The sequence below is a fragment of the Cavia porcellus genome, unplaced genomic scaffold (assembly GCF_034190915.1).
Source record: "Cavia porcellus strain 051 isolate PalLab524CR breed Dunkin Hartley unplaced genomic scaffold, mCavPor4.1 scaffold_18, whole genome shotgun sequence".
Lineage (NCBI taxonomy): Eukaryota > Metazoa > Chordata > Mammalia > Rodentia > Caviidae > Cavia > Cavia porcellus.
In genome coordinates, this window is record NW_026947501.1 from 16,096,689 (window position 1) to 16,115,520 (window position 18,832).

Below are 18,832 nucleotides of genomic sequence, written 5' to 3' on the forward strand. Positions count from 1 at the left end.
AAACATTCTGTAACTTTTTTATCATGACAGTTTTAATTTTTTTTTCTTAACAGTTTTAATTTTTAAGATGAGATTAAATAAAAAGTCAAGGCTTCAATATTATTTTTAGTAACTTACTTAAGGAATGTTACTTTATAGAAACTAGCAAATGAAACCAAACATTTTCATGAGCCAGGGATATAGTTCAGCAGCACAGTTCCTACCTGGCAAGCACAAGGTCTTGAGTTTGGGTCTTGGTGCCAAAAAAAAAAGAAACTAGGGGCTGGGGATTTAGCTCAGCAGCATAAGCACCTGCCTTGCAAGCAGCCGGTCGTGAGTTCGATCCCCAGTACCGGAAAAAAGAAAAAAAAAAAAAAGAAGAAATCAAACATTTTCAATTCAACGAAATAAATCCCACGTTATAGAAAGAAAAGTTTTCCTTTAATTTTGCTGATTGTATTTTATCAGCTCAGAAGAGGTACAAGGACTATAAATTTTCACATTTTAATGTCTTATTTGGGTACTTGACTTGGTTTGGAAGTATTTCATAATTATACATTTACAAGCTGTCCTTTATTTTGTGATTTTTTTTTTTTTTTTTTTTTTTTTTTGGTACTGGAGATTGAACTTGCAACCTTTAAGGTTACTCCCTTGAGCTAAATCTCTAGCCCTATTTTGTGCTTTCTTAATAGAAAAAGCAAGTTGAATTCAGCTGAATTTTTATTTTTGATAGATTGTTAACTTGCTTTTACTGGAGAAATAAAAATATATTAAACTTGACTGACTTTTTAAAGATAAAACGTTGAACTTTTTTACAGGATCAAAATTGATATAGTGGGGCTGGGGATTTAGCTCAGCAGCATAAGCGCCTGTCTTGCAAGCAGGCAGTCGTGAGTTCAATCCCTGGTACCGATATAAAGGAAAAAGGCAAAAAAAAAGAATTGATACAGTTTCCATTTTTCTTCATATTATTGTGTATATTATCTACTGCAGACTAATATGTCTGTTCTGTTTCTTTGTGGTGTAAGGAAACAGGTTTAGGCCAGTTGTAGTGACACACACCTATAATCCCAGTACTTGGGGAAGTTAAAGGAAGCAGACCGAGAGTTTGAGCCCAACCTGGGCTATATAGTAAGTTCAAGGCCGGCCTGGACTGTACAATGAGACTCTGACTCAGAAACCAAAAGAACAAAGAAAAAGCTAAACTTACATACGTATAAAAGTTACCTACAAAAAAATAAAAATTGCCTATAGGTGAGTGGAATATTTACAAGCTAAAACATTTCAGAAAACAATGCCTATTTATTCTGAACATCTTTTTTATTTGGCTAATTCATGTATTATACTTGTTGCTACCATTAAAAATGATATCCCATTATTTCTTTATTAAACAAGTTTTATTGGCACCCAAAAAACAAAGTTCACTGAACACTGAATGTATTTTAATATTCATATTGTATTTTTTATTCATTGCAGTATGAAGAACAGATCACACACACACTCATTCTGAAATAACAGACCATAATGTAAATTTAACAAAATCTCTGTATTATGCTCAAGGATCTAGAGCCAGTCTTTGTATAAACTATCACAGGAAACAGGTTTAGGCCAGTTGTAGTGACACACACCTATAATCCCAGTACTTGGGGAAGTTAAAGGAGGCAGACCTTTGTGATTAACTTAAAATTCTGCAGCAGCCTGTGATATGGATAAGATACACTTCCACTAGCTATTTTAAAATGTATCTATTACCGTATCTAACCTAATGATACTATCCAAAAAAGTATTTCTTCAAAAGGAAGTCTCTGACATTACTGACTTCCTTGATGTTGGAAGAATTTAAGGGCAACCTTTATACTTTATCAGAAAATTGTTTAAATCTTTACATACGTGTTTATGTTAAGAACCATGTCTATAGGAATCAGTTGTACAGTTATTTTAAGAGAAAGATAAATGTGAAGTTAACTTAATTCTGGCAGACATAGGTGAATAACTATAGTCCAGTCAGGCATTAATCTATTACAGAAAGATGACAACTTTACAAAGATTACATACTGAGTGATGGTTGTGTCCTGTCAGTTTCTAAGCATTATACTATCACTAAAAATATGGAACATTCACAGATTTGTGTGTCATCCTTGCACAGAGGCCAGGCTAATCATCTCTCAGGCACATCCCATTATTTCTGCAGAAAAATGTTGAATTTGATATTTACAGCTTTGATGAATGCTAAATTCTAATAGTGGTTGTCTATTTAAATGCAAATGCAAATAATGAGAGTTTTTCTCTTTTCAGTCCTTATCCATGTTCACTTTTAATGATATGGTCAGGTTGTTAGTCTGTATTTTACAGTAACTGCTAGCAAACATTGTTACCTTATTTCTGGTTCTGAAACATTACTGTATTAAATGTGATACTACCAGTTAGATGAGCTAATTAAATGAGTCTTCCTTAGAAGTTCTCTTTTATTGATAATTTAAATCTGCATTTGTTTAGATGGTCTGGTTTTTCACCTTTCATAATAGTAGTGTGATGAATGACATTGAATTTCTGATATGGAGCCATTCTTGTGTTCTTATTTGATAGTGTTTTAAATGAAATATTTTATCAACTGTATAAATATAAATGAGTGTGAAGATGATTAAACTAAAAATTAGGTAGCATGCAAAAACAGCTACATATAAAAAAGGCACGATTGCCACTGTTTGATGAAAATAACCTGAAGAAGCACTGGGCCATAGACTGGCTTCAGTTTCTCTTAAGAATTTTCAAGTCCTTTCTCTAGAAAAGTCATTGAGCAAGGCTGTGAGCAAATCTTGAGAAACAGAGTGTTATCCACAATCATTGTGTTCTGAAAACTGCACTGGCTGCTAGCAGTGGCATCTGCCTGTAACATGGTTATGGGCAGCAGCCTGAGTTCTCTGTGACTATCCTCTGAGTAAGAGTAGATCACGGGCTGGGGTGTAGCTCAGCAGCCTAAGCACCTGCCTAGCAAGCATGGGTCATGAATTCAGTCTCTGGCACGCACACACAAAAAAGAGTAGATCAAAACAAACACCTTTGCATTGTGTAATGATCCTAAGAGCAGTGCTTGAAGAGCAAGGACTTCATTAGCACATGGTCCAGCAACCCAAGCACAGATAAAAACTAGGCCAGGCACACCCAGACCTTACCGGGTTAAAGTGTAGCACAGCCAAGGGCATCATGCCGAAGACAGGCTTCGTTCTGTCTCTTGTGTCTTTTGCACAAACCTGAACTGGTACACAACTGTTATCCTGGCTTCATTCTTCATTTTCCTGAGTTCTCTTTTTGTCTTTTTTCCACATCTCACACCTGCCTCCTCCATTTGTTTCTTTGGAAAGACAGAATATATTTCTAGGAGCTCCTGAGAAAAGCTGCATGAGATGCATGAGACTTTGAAAACTGAGTTTGGGTGTAGAATTCCAAGTTGAGTGTTGTTTTTTCTTTAAAAATTTGAAAGACTTTTGCTGTTTTCTAGCTTCCATTATGCTATGGAGAAGTCGGAAAACATTCTGATTCTTCATCTTTTCTATGGGACCTGTTTTGTTTTTGTTTTTCCCTCTAGAAGCTTGCAGGATCTTGTTTGACTTCACATTTATAAATTCCACAATATGCCTTAGTATGGGTGTGGGTTTTTTTGATAGCAGCTTATGCAAGTCTAACAATATCTTCTTTCACCTACCAGAGGATATTAATGATAATATCTTGTTTTAATGTTTCTGTTTTCCTGCTGGTCATTTTCCCTATAATTCTTCTTGTGTGTATATTTTGTCTTTTATGATATAGGTTTTCCTCATTTTTTGCTGATCTTCTCAATATGTTCATAACTGGCACACTAAAGCTTTAGTGTAAAACCACCACAGTAAGCTTCAATCGTAGGCCCGGGGGGAGAAAAAAATGATGTCACTCAGAGAGGATCCCTTTTAATTCAGGAGTTCCCAACACCTCGACCATGGCCACACAAAGCAGAGAGTGAGCAATAAGCAAGCCACGTTTCATTCGATCACTGTCACTGGCCTGAACTACAACTTCTGCCTATCAGATCAGTAGCAGCATTGGATTGTATCATAGGAGCGCAAGCCCCCCTGCAAACGGCAGTGGCGGGGATCTAAATTGTGCTGTTCCTTTTGAGAATCTAAGGCATCAGGCATCATGATCTGGGGTGGCAGAATACTAGTGCTGGGGGATATAATTATTATGCATCACAAACATACTAATTTTTAAACTATAAATAACCCCAAGTCCATGAAAAAAATTGCCTTGCACAAAAAGGTGAGGGACTGCTGTTTTACATGGCATAATTAGAAGTGATATTTTGCCTCTAGCAACTTCATTTTACTTATTCTAATACATTTGCTTCCAGGGTCTGTGGATGTTTCATCTCCATAATCCTAGAAATTTCACCTCTATTACATAATCAATCCTGGAAATTTTATAACTTCATTCATTCTGTCTGTTCTCTTTGAAACTTTAATTAGATCTATGTTAGACCCCACTCTCCATATCTATGTCTATTTGGTAATTTCCCTTTTTTTTTTGTATTCTAATCTGGGTAATTTTTAAATGCTTAGTGGCCTGTTCACTCAGCTGTGTCCAGTTTAGCATTTACCTCCCTAAGTTTTCTTTAAATTTTCATAATTACATTTTACTTTTTTTTTTTCAGTGCTGGGGATCAAATCAAGGCATTGTACACACAAAGCAAGAACTTTTTTCACTGACCCATATCCCCAGCCCTACATTTTAGTAATTACAATTAAAAGATTATGTTTCAATAATTATGCCTGGGAATGTCTTTTTTTTTTTTTTTTTTTGTCTTCTTTGAGACAGGGTCTCACTATTTGGTTCAGGCTGGCCTTGGGCTCACTTTGTAGCCCAGGCTGATCTTGAATTTGCAACAGCCCACCTCCCTTAGCCTCCTGAGTGCTGGGATTACAGGAACTTGCCTCCACACACAGCTGGAATTTGTCTTTTTAATCTCCTGTCCATTCCTGATAACTTATTACACCTTTTATTTAAGCATACCACATTATGTCTTCAAGAATGCCATTATCTGCAGTCCTTAGGAGTAAAACGTTTATAGTTTCCACTTACTAGAGTCTTGGGCTAGCCCCAATGTCCTAAACAAGTGGACAGTGAACAGTTTAAATAAAAGAGACCAGTGGTATGATTTTGGGGGTGTCCAAGAATTGAGAACTCTTTTTGCCAATTAAGAAAACTACTTGATCTCTAAGGTTGACAGCTTTATTGCTCTGGAGTAGGGAGTGTCAGCAGTCCATGCCATTGCCATACGGTACTGTCTTTACTTCATAGCTCTATGTATATATACGCTGTTTTCCAACACAGCCAGAGTTCAGCAGATTAATCCTGTACAGCCCAGTCTCAAACATCTACTCTCACACAGTGTCCGGCCACTTCACATAATACAGTGATCTTTTTGAGTTCTTTGCTGTTAATCTGTTTGAGTCCTGATGATCAACACTGGGGAAGGCTTTAGGTCATTGAGACCACTTTTGGTCTCTGTTGAAGGTCTAGGGTAAGAATGGGAAACCAGGATCACCTTCCCCTGACTCTGCTTCCTGGCCAGAGGGCTCAGTATCTGACAGACATTTAGATCATTAGGAGACCACTCACCTTCTGGGTACCCAAGTACTTCCTTCTGCCCAGTTTTGCAGCTCACCAGTTCTGACTGACCCATCCCCATTTCCTGTGAGAGAACAGTATTGTGTGTCTGAGTCAGGATCTTACTTGTTAGCCAGGGGAATCTTGCAAGTAGCCCACCACAGTGGTAGAAATTTCTTCTAATTTTTAGAGTCTAGTAGCCAATTGTTACAAATTTACCTTGTGGGAAATCAGTAAAATCTTTTTTCTTTTTTTGTCTTTTTCCTTTTTATCGGTACCAGGGATCAAACTCACGACTGCCTACTTACAAGGCAGGCGCTTATGCCGCTGAGCTAAATCCCCAGCCCAAAATCAGTAAAATCTTACGGTTTTTTTTTTTTTTTTTTTTTGGTTGGGTTTGTTGTTGTTGTTGTTGTTTTTACCTCCTTGGAATGTGTTGGTTTTTTATCCACTAACAAAATTTATTTCCAAAACAAATCCTTAGTTTGAAATTAACTGGGTAATATATTCTGAATAACAGGTGAAATAAGAAATGAAGTATATTAATACTAGAAAGTAGAAAAGGCATAATTTCAAGGGGAAAGAAAATGTTAGCAAAATTAATAAACCAGCAGTGATGTATACTTAATTTTATTTTTCTCATTTTGCCACAGCTCTCCACAGGGCCTTAAATTGAAATGGACATTTGGAAACCTCTGCTTTAAGACCTACTACTTTCTGACTGGTCAGAGGAAAGGCAGATATTGAAAATGTGTAGCTTTATGTATATCTTACAATCTTTGGTAATATTATTTGAAATTGGTTAACCAAATATGATACATGGCAGTCATACCCCTAGATTAGTTGAAAAAAAAAAATGCCTCAACCATTGCATTAAATGATTAAATGTGTTTCCTATTTGTATATGAAAACACAAACTTTCTTTTATAATACTAAATATTTTTTCCAAGTCCATTTTATTTCAAGGATAAAAAGAAAAAAGGAAAAAACTACAAAATTTCAAAACATGTCAATTTAGAGACAACAGTGGTCCATCCACTGTGCATTGTCATCCTCAAATCATTCACCCAGAGCAGAAGACATCTGCCTTCAATGTCCAAATAATATGAGCACAAATCTTTCTCTTCAGTGAACTCAGAGAAATCAGTAGTATAACTATTTTAACTATTTTTATATACACACACATAATACATTTTTTCTTTCAGCTTCTAACACTAATGAAACAATACTATGTTTATACGTCTTACTTCACTAATGAGTACGTTCTCAAGTTACACCCATTTGCCTATAACAGTCTGCAGTTTGTCCTTCTTTGTGGCTGAGTAGTACTTCATTGTATGAAAATACCAATTTTTTTTTTTTTTGTCCATTCCTTAGTTGATGGGCATTTAGGTTGTTTCCAAGATCTGGCTGTTACAAACTGTGCTGCTAAAACATGGGTGCACATATATCGCTGGGAAACACAAACTTTTAAAAACCAACCAAACAGGGGCTGGGGATTTAGCTCAGCGGCATAAGCGCCTTCCTTGCAAGTGTGTGGTCATGAGTTCGATCCCTGGTACCGATAAAAACAACAACAAAAAAACCCCAACCAAACAATTTTTAATATGAATTGTTATGCCAGGTGTGGTGTTACACGCCTGTAATCCCAGCACAAAGGAGACTGAGGCAGGAGGATCACTGTAAGTTGGAAGCCAGCTTGGGCTACAAAGTGAGTTTAAGGCCAGCCTGAATTGCATAGTGAAACCTTGTCTCCAAAAGATATATAGGCTGGGGGTTTAGCTCAGCGGCATGAGCGCCTGCGTTGCAAGTGTGTGGTCATGAGTTCAGTCCCCGGTACCGATAAAAAAGAAAAAGACCAAAAAAAAAAAAAAAGATATAGATGAATAGTCAATACAGTTTCATTTGAAATTTGTTAATGTTCCATAAATTAAAAATGAATCAAGAACCTACATCTCTGGAAGTGGAAGATGAAAAGACTAAGAAAGATCCCAGTAAAAACTAAAAATCATCATGAAGACCAAATTCAGGAGCCTATGGATTTTCCTTATTTCTATCAACCACATTTTTTGTTGTTGTTACTGGCAATTGGACCACAGCTTAAGCCACAGCTTATGACACAGTGAGGTCAAGTGCAGTCTGTTCTACATAGCAAGATCCTGTCTCAAAACTTTAAAAAAATTTTTTTTCAAAAATAATATATTCTCAGCAAGTCAAGAATAGAGTTCTGGATAGTAGTTTACAATCCTTGACATTGGTCTATTAGTCTATTGCTAATTGACCATCCATATTGACTGCCCCATAATTTTTAAGTGGAACTCCCACATTTTAGTTAACTCTATAGCTGTTCAGAGTGTACACTGTTTAGTTAAATTCTCCTTCATAGTTAGTTCTAACCAAAGGGATTATAAACATAAGCGAGCATGTGATTTCTGGATCATGGCCTTAAAAGTCCTGCAGCATGCAACAGGTATATGAAAAAAATGCTTAATATTACTATCAGACATTGCAAATCTAAACCACAATGCAGTATTACTTTATACCTATTGGAATGCTTATCCAAAAGAGGAAACAAGTGTTGGTGAGGAGGAGAAGAAAAGGCACCTTGGATGCTGTTGGTGGGAATGTAATTAGTATGGCCCTTATGCAACATTATGGAGGTTCCTCAAAAACTAAAAATAGATCCATATCTATATGACCCAACAATCCTAATACTAGGTAATTAAATCAGCATGTCAAAAAGATGTCTGTGCTGCCATGTTCTTTGCAGCATAATTTATAATAGCCAAGTTACAGAGTCAACTTAAGTGTCCATCAATGAAATAAAGAAAATGTGGCATATACACAATAGAATAGTATTCAGACATAAAAATGGAAGGAAATTTTGTCATTTAAAACAACATGGAGTTTGGCATAGTGTCACAAGCCAGTAATCCCTGCACTCAGGAGACTGAGGCAGGTAGAACACTGTAAATTCAAGATCAACCTGGACTACAAAGTGAGTTCAAGACCAGCCTGAACTGCATAGCAAAACCTTGTCTCAAAAAGACAAAAAATAGGGGGTGGGGATTTAGCTCAGCAGCATAAGCGCCTGCGTTGCAAGCACATAGTCGTGAGTTTGATCCCCAGTACCGGAAAAAAAAAAATAAATATACAAATAAAATAACATGGATTAATCTGGAAGCTATTATACTAAATAAAATAAGAAACAAAAAGTTATGAGCTATATGTGAAATCTTAAAAACTCAAACCCAAAGTTGAATGGTAGTTACCTAGAGCTAAGGACAGTGGGGAGACTGGAGAAATACTGATCAAATGATAGTGAAATTTTGATAAAGAGAAATAAGTTCAAAAGGTCTATTGTATAACATAGCCATGTATTACATACTTGAATATTGCTGAGATGTCCTTATCACAAATAAATGCATAAATAATAAAGTGTCCTTATCACAAATAAATGCATAAATAATAATACACAAATACTATGTAGATTCTTTAGTCATTCTGTAATGGATACATATTTCAAAACAATACGCTGTACACCATAAATATATTTTTTTAATTTGTCAAAAAGTGTTTTAAGTCAGTCATGGTGGCACAGGCCTATAATCTCAGCACTCAGGAGGCTCAGGAGGATCACTGAGAGTTTAGGGACAGCCTGGGCTACATAATGAGTTCAAGGCCAGTGTAAAGTACATAATGAAGCCTTGCCTCAAAAAAACAGAACCAAACAAATTGTATATATATGGTTAAAAAAAATACCCATAGCATATATTTCCCTTGCCCTGCCTCTATCCATACCGTCTCTGCAGTGTCAACAGGAATATGAGTTCTTTGACCATGTCAGACGCTGAGACAAAATTCTGTGTGTCAAGGATGACTAAGCAGCCCTACTAGGCCCTTGGCCACCCTCTTCTATTGTAATTTCAGAGACAAACTATTGTGTTTAAGCCACTGTGTTGGGGTCTCCCTTTTAAAGCAATGTAGACTGTACTAAAACTATTAGAAGCATAAACAAGCTATGAATGCAAAGGGGTTAGACTTGTTACAGAAGAGGAATTGGAAGCCTTGCCTGTTCTATATACAAGGCTCAAGGAGAAACATCTGCACAGTGCCAAAGAAAGGTTCTGGGCAAAGGTCACTGAACTTAATGAGTTGGCTATCTGACCTTGGACAAGCCACTTAAACTTTTTCTGTGAGCATTAAATTGAAAAGACTGAAGAAGCTGATCTCTCAAGGACCATAAATCTATCTTTGTGTAACTGTGAAAAGTCAAGAGGATTACAAAAAGCTTCAGATATATATCCAAAAGTCTCAGAGATACTTAGCATGTGGGTTGATAGATATACAGGGGCTCCAATAGTAGCATTCTTTCTTCTTCCATCTCTGCCTGAAAACTGGTTGCTTCTTAACTGACATCATCTCTTTTGGTTGAATCTTGCTATAAAAACAAGGAATGATAGTCAACACAAACTCACCTGTCTATCTCTAAATCATTTCCTCAGTTATAAGTTTCATAATCAGCTTTCCAACTTTTCCCAACATCTGAGATGACATTTTCCCCAAAATACCTGAGAATGTCTATCAACTAATGTCATATACAGTACATCTTAGATCTCTGTTACTGTGGCACATCATTTCAAGGACAACTTTGTCTTTGGGCACAGAAAGCTATGTAGAGACTAAAAAAGCCAAAAACCAAAAACCAAAAAATTACAGTAGCTATCATAAGATAATTATTTCTCATCTAAGCCCAGAAGTATTCTCTGCATCAAAAGCTAATTCAGGACCAGGTTTGTTCTGTATTATTGCTCAGCTGTGCCCTATGGATTGCTCTTGTTCTCACGGTTTAAAGTGGCTTACCACCAGCTGACACCAGCCTGTGCGAACGAAAAAAAGGAGTAAACAGAGAGCAGACATACTTTAAACATCACCCTACCTCTTATTTTTCAACCCCTACCCAGGGAACACTGAGCTACATTCCCAGCCCTTTATTTTTAATTTTTTTTAAATCTATTTATTTTTGAAACAGGGTCTCAATAAATTGCCCAGATTGGGCTCCACTTTGCAATCCTCCTGCTCCAGCCTCTGGAGTACCTGGAACTGCAGGCGAGCGCCACCACAACGTAACTTTAGTAACATATAACTTGCCAAACTTCAATGTCTTTATGGAACATAAAGGTCACAGGTGGCATATACACCTGTAATCCGTCACTCGGAGGCTCAGGCCAGAGAATCACCAATTCAAGCTACCCCGAGAAACTTAGCTCAGATTTTTTAAAAGGGTAACTCATGCTTGAGACCCTGGGTTCAATCCTCAGACCAACAAAGTCAAGGATGGAAGGAACGAAAACTGACTTTCTGTGTGATCTCATCGTAATTATTCATTTCGATAGTCTTTACTTTTTTCTGTCCTTTCTAAATTTAATTTTGTTTCTCAAGATAGACACATACCAAGTAAAACCTTGAGATATGAGCACGTAGCATTTACAATACTGAACGTAACGCACTTTACTAGATTCCCACTTGGTAGTATTCACAGTAACACATACTTGCGGACGCTATTAATGTAGAAAACCGCATCTGGAATTCTGTTATATATTTTTAAGAGTCACCTTCTGGTATACACAATGTTTCACACAACGTGCTTTGGGCACCCCTCGGATCATATAAATTTCCGTTCTCCCTAAACAGATACACCAAAAGGGCCTGCGCCGTGAGCTACTTCATCTGTTTTAACTCAAGCTCCTTTATCTCTCAGATATTCTCCTTTCTTCGGGATTTAGTTGGCCACCTAAAACCGGGCTCCGGTGCTCTGGTTGCTAAGAGACAGGACGCCAGGAGGGTGGGGACGCTGCACTGCGACAAGCCTGAGAGTCAGAAGGGAAAGGGACCTCGAAAACCCAGCAGCCGCCGGCTTGGGCCGCGCGTCGGGCTCCCTCCCGCCCCGCCGGAGCTCGCTGCTCATTGGCTCCGCTGCCATAGTGCTGGCTAGCGATTGGCCGGATGGCATCGGCTCGGCGCTTTAACCCGCCCCCAGCCCCTGGAGCTGGTGCCGGGCCACCGCCTTAGAGCGGTCGCCGGGGTGGGCGGCGCGTGCGGGTACCGCGCGGGGTTGCGGGTTGTGTCTCGCGGGCTCCTTGGCAAGACAGCGGGCGGGCGCTGGCTGCTGCTCGTGACAGAGGCGCAGGGAAGGCCTCTTTGGCCCTTTGGAGGTGAGCGAGACGCCGTAAGACTGGCGCCGACTGGGAAACGAGAAATGGGGCGAGAGGCGGTACCGCTCGCCGCCCGCCGTCCCGCCGCTGTCCCCACCCCCACTCGGGGTACCTGGGGCGGGGCTCCGGCTGCCGAACGCCCCCCGGCGCGGCCGCCTGCTCTCCGAGCCTGAGGCGGCTAGCGTCCGCTCTCCTACTGAGGAGATCCGTGGTATCCCGCTTCCGTCCTGCCTAGCCCTTGCCGGGACGCCTTTGTGTCGCCCCTCACTGGCCCCGCGCCCCGAGACTTTCTGCGCCTACCAGACGCAGAGGGAGCGGCGAGGGAGCCGCAAAGGTCCGGGGTGCTCGCAGGGCGCGCCGCGCAGGAGCCTCCGGGCCAGGGTTTGAAAGGCTTTGACCTCCACATTCTGGCCCTGGGTATGGTTTTACTTTATGCAGGACCGAAGCCTGCCACCTCTCTTGTGTGTGGTCAGGGGTCTGGAAGTCTGGGTCCGGGGTGACTCAGTGTTAAGCTACTGCCAGAGAGGCCTTCGACCTTACCCCCATCCTTGCCACTACCTGGGCAAAATAATAAAAGTCTAGCGGTTCTGTGTGCACAAAGAAAAAATTCGGATAGAGGATTCAGATCCTCTATTTGGTGGGAAGTTACAGAGGTTGTGGTAGTAATAAATGTACAAAAGCTGAGATACGGGAATAAGGGGGGAGCAAGAGGTGTGTTCTTTAGAAGTATAATCTATTAAATAGGGTATTTAAAAATTTTTATTAGTACATGTTTGCAGTACGGTGCATGTACATAACATCCCTTTCCTCTCCTCTCCCTTCATCTTTTGGTGCTCTTCCCTTTTGCAAAATACTTTTCCTTTTATTAACATTTATTTTTGGTTTCAAAATTACTTCCCCCCACCCACCCATGCTGAGGATAGAACCCAGGACCTCACGCATGCTAGGCAGGCTTTCTGCCACTGTACCTCCAGCCCAAATTGTTGGGGGTTTTTGTTTTTGTTTTTGCCTTTTCTTTGTCTTTTTGAGACAGCATCTCACTATGCAGTTCAGGCTGGACTTGAGGTCACTTTGTAGTAGCCAGGCTGGCCTCACACTCACAGCAATCCTCCTACCTCTGCTTCCTGAGTGTTGGGATTATAAACGCACCCCACCATATCCAAATTGTTTTCACATCTAGATTATTCAAATTATTCTTAAACGGGTATAGCATGAACGAGTATGATTTGAAATGTATATGTAAGTTTTTAAGTGTTCGATATGGACAGTGTTTTAGAATTTTAATAGAATGTTTCTTTAAAAAAGACATAACACCCAAACAAGTTCCTTACCCTGAAATCTGTTCTAGACTGCTTTGTGCTGAGGTTCAAACAAATTACAATGAAGCAGTCCAGCCCCTGCTCCACAAACCGTGTGGAATGAGAAATGATGCATGTACTATGTATGTAATGGAGAGCAGTGACTTTTTTTCTTTTCTTTTTTTTTTTTTACTAGTGAGAAACCAGCTCCTACTTTCAAGAATGTTCATTTAAGGGTCAGGAATATAGCCCAATGGCATAAGTGCCTGCCTGGCCAGCAAAAGGTCCTAAATTTGATTCCCAGTACAAAAAAAAAAAAAGTGCATTCAAAATTGTTGGTTAATTTGGTAGGACAGGATTCCCACTTATTTTTGTACTGTGTAAATACTTGTTTAAATGAGTTATGGATCTTCAGTTTGGAGAGGATTGAAAAACATAGTCTCTCTTAAGCTTTGTGACTTATTAATTTAGCAAACATTTTTGGCAATACATGTGTGATTTTCTAGAAATCATAAACACTAGTCCCTGTGCATAAGAGAAACTGTAGTCCTGTGGGCTGAAGGGAAAAATAAGCAAATTTCTCAGGTCTTTTCCAACATTCTTCCAAGCCTTCTTTCCAGAAATTTTCATAAAATTCAGCCAAGGATATATGAAAGGACATTACTTTTGGATTCATTCAATTCACCTGACTTTGTGATAGCCAACTTTTTTTAAAAATTAAGTTTATTTTTGCATTTTAGGTGTACATAATGATCACATTCATCAGAGGGTGCAATGACCAACTTTAAAAAAGAATGAAGTTCTGTTTCTACTTGATACAGTTACAGTTATTAAACTGATTACTGGGAATTTTTTATGTCAGTAATGAGCAAAGTACAAAAGGAGAAGTAATAGTAATAATAAATTGTTGCACATGTTGCATGTCAGAGTATGATAGGTCTTTCTAGTATTATTTAGCTCTCATAATACTACTAAACATAGGTATTTTCCTTATAGCTGAGACACTTGAAGCCCCAGGTTGTCTTACTAGAGTGTTAAAGCTAGGTTAGTAACTATAACTCATTCTATTCAATTAGCAGCTTACTTCATTGAGTTATTAGTATCTTTTTATCTATCATAGTATGTTTTTTCCTTTGTGTGTGTAGGCGTGTGCATGTGTGGGCACACAGGATTAAACCCAGGGCTTTCACAGGGAGCTACATCCTCAGCATTTTTGTTTTGTTTTGTTTTGTCTTTTTCGTTTTTACCGGTACCAGGGATCGAACTCACGACTGCCTGCTTGCAAGGCAGGCACTTAAGCCGCTGAGCTAAATCCCCAGCCCCTTGTTTTGTTTTTTGAGAGACTCTTGCTAAGTTGCCCAGGCTGGACTCCAACTTGCATTTCTGTACCACCTGATTTATAATGCTAATCTTAATAAATCTGCTTAATCCAAGAGCTCAGTAATGCTAATGCTTTGACTACAATCATTATGTATTCCCCTCTGTGTGCCAGGTAATACTTGCTATCCAAAGTATCCTCAAAAGTATGTGAACTAGCCCCTATTTTTACCTTTGTTTTACAGAAGAGAAAATTGAAGCACAGATAAAATCCGAACTAGGTAATACCTTAAAAAGTAAGACTGGATGCAACCTTAGACAGTCTGCCTCTGGACCTACACACACAACTCCTACAGTGCACTGACCTTTCAATAAGGTATGTCCCTGGGTGATAAGCTATGATTTTAGAGTGCTTAATATCTTTCTATGTCTTTTTTAATGTTCATACAAACACAGAGGATAACTATAATGTCTGCCACCTGATATGCTACATCATAGTCTTATGCAAATGATTACACAGTAGTAATTATTGTTGTATTGAGAGAGGACAAATATTCCAATCCCTGAGCAGTGTTTTAAACATCTCAGTCCTCAGCACTACCCTAGAAAATAGTTAATGTTTTTGTACACTGCATCTCCTTTGAGAGGTACTTTCAGTGTTTTCAGATTGATTTTATAAAGTAATTCCTTTGATTCTCTCCATGCTGTCAGTCAGAGGTAGTTTCATCACCTTTTATTCCTGCATCCACAAGGACGGCTAACTTACCTTGATGGTTAGAATATAATGGTGCTGCTGCACGTGGCCCGTGACCTTGATGGCCGGCAGGGGCTGGATTTTGGCGAACGTCATCATGGTCGTGGGCAGTTGGATCTCTTTGGGGATCAGATGATAGCTCAGACAAAATATTTTGTCCTGTTTCTCCATGTCTCATTGTAACACCATGAGTCTTCATGAGTGACAGGAATTCAACAATATGCCCAGCATAAAGAGATTATTTGGAAAAACTGCTGTTTGAATTAAACTGAATTGAACCAAGGTTGAAATAAGGATTCCTTACCTATTTTATAAAATTTCACTTGATAGCAGTTCAAATATTATTGAAGATTTCTATGTAAGATCAAAAAAAAAAAAAACAGAAAAGAAAAGAAAAATAAAAAGCAAAACTAATCAGCTGGGAGGTCCAAACAAATCAAGGAATTGAAGTGCAGTAATGACCCAGGGAGAAAGTTTTAAGTCCTAAAACTCATGTGAAAGATTTCTCAGGTATACTTTGAGGAAACAACCATCCTTAATCACTTAAAATAAAGGAACCCAGGCTCTAAGTTGTCCTCGGTTCCTGTGTTTGTGCCTTTTTTCATTTCAGTTTGTTCAGCAGTCATCTTTCATTCAATATGACAGCGCAGCTGGAGGATTTAAAGTCATGCTGAGACTGTGAAGGCTGATAACGGGAGGCTGCAAATCCCGCGCCTTTAAATCAGCAAACTGACCCGTGGACCCAACAGGAAAAGCTGTGTTGGCTTTTGGTGACTGCTAGAAACTGAGACCTGGGACCCTGAGAAGCAGCCAGGACTGCCCCGCTGCACCAGAAGAGATTGTGAAAGGTTCTGGAGCTCCGAAGCCGAACGCTGTGCAGTTTTCTGACCATTCCACGCTGTGCCGAGACCGCAGGGAGGGCGAGAGGCGTGGTGTGCAGTAGACCCAAGAGGAGGACCTGCACCGAACCCTGATGAGTACTGGAGACCCCGCGGCTGCTGGGGTTGGCCAGAGAACATCTTGGAACTGGGCAGTGCCCGCCACCACGGGGACATCAATAACACAGAGAGTCTGGCGGCAGACATCTTAGAGTTGGGCAGAACCTATAGCTCGGTGACATTACCAAGTCCCCCTGTAGGGAGGGCTGGTGGAGGACGTCTTGAAATTGGGCAGAGCCTGACGCTGTGCTGGCTTCAGCGTCATACAGAGAACTAGTGGAAGACATCTTGGATTTGGACAGACCTGTTGTCCTGGTGCTCCTATCACAGAGAGGTCTGGAAGAGAACAGCTGGGATTTGGGCAGAACCCTGTGCCATAGTGACATTAGTCAGCTGCTTCTGGTACAGAGAGAACTGGCAGGAGCTACTGGGGCTAAACCAAGCCTCTGCTTGGGGCCCAATAAGCAGATACAAAATAGTCACAACTCAGTGACATCCAGAAAGTACAGCCTTATTTACAGATTGACTGGCACAGAGGCTGGAGGCTAGCCTGTACCACCCCTGCATCCCAGCCTACCCCAGATAACAGCAAATTGGGGAGGACAGCAAAAACTCAAGTCAGCACGCTTCTGAAAGGCCCTAAGCAATACGGAGAGGGCCAGAGGCCGCCAGGACACTCCAGTCTGAAAGAAACCAGAAACATGACAAGAGATAAAAATTTTAAAAAAAATCTCCAGCTGCCCAACATGAGAAAATAAGCCCAGGAGAAGTAAACACTGAAGAGAACAAGCACAGTAACCATCCAATACTGGACACAGCTTCAGTCAAAATTAAAAAATACCTTCATGACCTCATAGATGAATTTAAAGCTGTACTCCTGATCCAAATGAGGCAAGATATAAAGAGATTAATTAAAGAAATGACAAGTCCCACCCAAGAGAACACAGATGGAAGAACTGAGGAAATCAGAAAAGAAAGAGAAACTTCTGAAGAAGAATTTAAACATAACTTAGAATACATGAAACAGATCCAAAGAGAATACCAGGAAACTAAAAACTCCATTGAACACTGGCAAAATGCCTTGACAGAAACTAAAGACAGCCTTCTGAAACTTGAAGAGAGATTTATGGCATATGATTGTGAAAGAAAAAGCCTCTTAAAAATAACAAGGAACCAGAAAGAAACAATTCAAAGACTACAAGATGACAAAAAGATACATAACTTAAGAATAAAGAATGTGAGTGAGGAAGCAGGAGCAACCAAAAATGAAATACAAAGAATATTCACAGATATATTAAAGCAAAATTTCCCATGTATAGCAAAAAGAAATGCTATCCAGATAAAAGAGGCATACAGAACACCAGCTACCTACAACCAAAACAGATCTATGCCTAGACATATGATAATCAAGATTCCAGAAATCCACCAAAAGAACAGAATATTAAAAGCAGCCAGAGAAAAGATGCAGATTACCTACAATGGGAAAATTATCAAAATAACAGCAGACTTATCAACACAAACTCTTAAGTCAAGAAGGGAGTGGGGAGGAATATTCCAAGTCCTGAAAGAAAATAATATGCAACCAAAGCTCATATACCCATCAAAACTCTCTCTCAAAATTAATGGAGAAATAAGATGCTTCCAAGACAAGGAGGAACTGTGGGAGTTCGTGGCCACCAATCCAACCCTACAGAGAGTGCTGAAGGACATTCCAGAGAAAGAGAGGAAGGGATACCAGGATTCCAGCAACAGTGGCAGAGAGGCCTCAGTGAACGGGGCAGACAGTGGAATGAGGGAGTAAGGTGGACAAATTATAGCAGAAAAGTGGAGTAGCAGACATGAGGCAGAGACGGTAAGCTATAGTCTTTAGTATAGACAGCTCTGAAACACTATAAAAAGAAAAGGCAGAGGTCATTGTTAATGGTGTAGAAGGATTTAAAAGACACAGTAGTCTTATCGCCATATTTAGTTTGAATTTAATTTGTTCTGGTCTGTCCACTCATGTCAGAGTTGAGGGCACAGACACCTTGACCCAAAAATAGCAGGTTATACCATGGTAACTATCCTTACTTTCCTATTAACTTAAACTGAAATCCTGTAATACTTACATTATCTTACTATGACTGATCTTAATTGAATCTGAATCATAAGACTTATGGGTTGGCCTTGGCTGATTTTATTTGAATTTGGTATGCTTGTTAGTATCAACCCTAAAAGTAGAGGCAACTACTCTGAAGATGACAAGATGTAAAGGATATCCATACTGGTATTAACTATTTTTTTTGTTTGTTTGTTTGTTTTTTGTCTTTTTCCTTTTTATCGGTACCAGGGATCGAACTCACAACTGCCTGCTTGCAAGGCAGGCGCTTATGCCGCTGAGCTAAATCTCCAGCCCCATACTGGTATTAACTATTAACAGCTCTCAAATCCTACAATGCTTTCAAAGTTGAGTTTTTATAAAAATAGGTAATACTATGTTTAACTATATTAAGCCGGTGTTGTGGACAAATCTATTGAAAATAACAAGAGAAAACATAGTAACTATGGAAGATCATCTATATTGTGGTCTTATATGTCTTATCCATTGCATGTTTTTCTAGGAAATTGTTTTGCTGTCTTGCTACGACTTGGTTTTCCCTATAATACAGAGAGGATAGATATATATGTAGAAATTCACACGAGTTTTTTTTT

The 18,832-nt window shown here is 39.4% G+C and overlaps 1 protein-coding gene and 1 pseudogene across 8 annotated transcripts in view; one reads left to right on the forward strand and one right to left on the reverse strand.

Moving 5' to 3' along the window:
* Nucleotides 1-2,081: 2,081 nt before the first annotated feature.
* On the reverse strand, nt 2,082-2,175 carry LOC111756074 (U6 spliceosomal RNA; annotated as a pseudogene).
* A 9,366-nt stretch (nt 2,176-11,541) lies between these two features.
* The window catches only part of Sanbr (SANT and BTB domain regulator of CSR), a 74,130-nt gene continuing 66,839 nt past the window's right edge, over nt 11,542-18,832 (forward strand). For 3 of the 8 annotated variants that reach the window (XR_010040573.1, XM_063229469.1, XM_063229470.1), the window contains exons 1-2: nt 11,542-11,834; nt 14,695-14,825. The gene's annotated coding sequence lies outside the window, so the exon portion shown is untranslated. Of the gene's footprint in view, nt 11,835-11,955; nt 12,252-14,694; nt 14,826-15,813; nt 17,994-18,832 lie in introns of those variants that run through there. The other 5 variants (XR_010040574.1, XM_063229471.1, XM_063229468.1 and 2 more) reach the window with 4 other exon arrangements.